Genomic DNA, 2,127 nt, shown 5'->3' with positions numbered 1-2,127 from the left:
TTCCCAAGCATGCATTGCTTTTTTTCTCCCTCTTGTCCTCTCTGTACAATCATGCCTCTCACCATCCACTTCAAAATTATTTCCTATACACACACACACACACACACACACACACGCACACACGCTTTACAAGGCTAACTTCTATTCATCCTTTTAATTACCTCAGGGCTCATTCTTCCAAAAGACTTACAAGATTTCCCTCATCCCTGTCTCCCATAATTGGGGTTAGGTGTCCCTCTTAGATATACTCTACACTGTCAAATCTCATGTGTCCACTCACCCCTACCCAATAGTTTGTAAATTCTTGGAAGGCAGAGCATAAATGTCTCTGGATCCCTAGCATCCAGGAGAATGCTTGCTATTTCATAAGAACTCAATAAAAGTGAATTAAATATACCACATTTTCTCGATCCATTCATTCATTGATGGACACTTTCATTGATTCCATATCATGGCTTTTGTGAATAATTATGTCACACATGGCGACACAGATGAAGCTGGAAGACTTTATGCCAAGTAATATCACACACAAAAAGATTTTTTAAAAAAAGGCGTGTTCTCTCTATGTAAAATCTGTAACAATCAAGTTCATAGAAGCAGAGAGTGGAATGGTGGTTACTAGAGACTGGGGATGAGAGAAATGAGGAGATGTTGGCCAAGGGGCACAAAGTTAGACAGGAGGAATAAATATGTATATAAGGTGGTGGACATGTCAATTAGCTTGATTCGCTCATTCCACATCATATACATACATCATAACATTATGTGTACCCCATAATACCATTGTAATCTGTCACAAAAATATATGAATGAATGGAATAAATGAACAAATATATCCAGGCCTTTTTTATTTGTTCATACTTTCAAATTATTCTGCATGGATTTATTATTGAACCCATTAAGCCAATCCATAAACAAACAAAGTGACCAAGAATAAGCAAATTGCTTCCAAAGGATTTATAGTGGCCTTTTTTTTTTTTTTTTTTGGTGGACTTGCCATGTGTAAGATTTTAAACTGGACACAAAGAAAATATTATATCATCACACATGCTCATTCTCCCAAGCAGTTTTCTCCTTCTCCAGTCTCCTCTCTAGGACATGTGTATTCTTATTGACATTTTTCATGAGTACTATAGGAGACGGGATGATTATGCTGGGAAGTTGTGAGGAGTCATGGTAAACAACGTGACAAGCATGTATCCTAGTGTCGGCATGACTGTGACAGACAAAATAAGAGACAGAGACAGACTCAGCACTATTCATTGACAACTGCTAAATGGCTCTTCATGAACTATTCATTCACTCACAGAGGTGGAAGCTGCTATCACTCTACCAAATTACCACACTGAATAGACATGTACATACACAGTCTCCTACACACTGTAGGTGAGCACAGTTGGCTGCTTGTATGAGTAGAAAATCAATGAGATGCTTGGCCTATTTTATGCAGGTCAAATGAATATTATCATGTTACAAACGTCTCTGATTCAATCCATTCAATTTTCTGACTAAAGCAAATACTTTTTATTGGACAACTATTGCAATATAGACACAAATAAAAATGCAGATTCTCAGAGTTTATAGTATAATTTTTGTATATTAGTATACATGTTTAGTATATATTTAGTATATTATGGTATATATAAAATATATAATTTAGTATAATAAGCAGTATAATTTTGCTTAAGGAAAGATGTTCTAATGGAATTTATTTTTCTACCTTCTCCCAGGTTTATTTATAAAATATCTTACTATCTTCTACTGTTCAAATTTTGATACTGTACTTTGTCAATTTTAAGTTACTTAAGAGCTAGAAGTGGTTAAGTGAGTGAATCTGGGGTCACTTCTTTCAGAAATCCACAGTTCCCAGTGTCGAGAGACGAATTAGCGGCCTAGCCTTTTTGCAAAACTCACATTAAAACCTCCATTGGGGAAAAACCCTCATAATTTCTAAAATGAGCACTTTTAAATTGCATCTACAGATCTTCCTTGCATGAATGGATATCTGGCTTAATATCTAGCAATACTTGCTGCAATGCTGCCTCATAAAATTAAGCAACTATATAATCAATTACATTTTTAAAAGGCAATGTGATGGTGCTCTCCTTGGATGCCACACTGCCTCTG

At 35.8% G+C, this 2,127-nt stretch overlaps 1 protein-coding gene across 1 annotated transcript in view; it reads left to right on the top strand.

Annotated features, from left to right (window-relative positions):
- Positions 1-2,127, top strand: part of VWC2L (von Willebrand factor C domain containing 2 like) — a 168,880-nt gene that overhangs the window by 127,844 nt on the left and 38,909 nt on the right. The gene's annotated exons all lie outside the window — the stretch shown is intronic.

This window comes from Macaca thibetana, chromosome 12 (assembly GCF_024542745.1).
Source record: "Macaca thibetana thibetana isolate TM-01 chromosome 12, ASM2454274v1, whole genome shotgun sequence".
NCBI classification, from domain to species: Eukaryota; Metazoa; Chordata; class Mammalia; order Primates; family Cercopithecidae; genus Macaca; species Macaca thibetana.
Note: the sequence above shows the minus strand (reverse complement) of the source record. Positions and strands in the feature narration are given on the sequence as shown.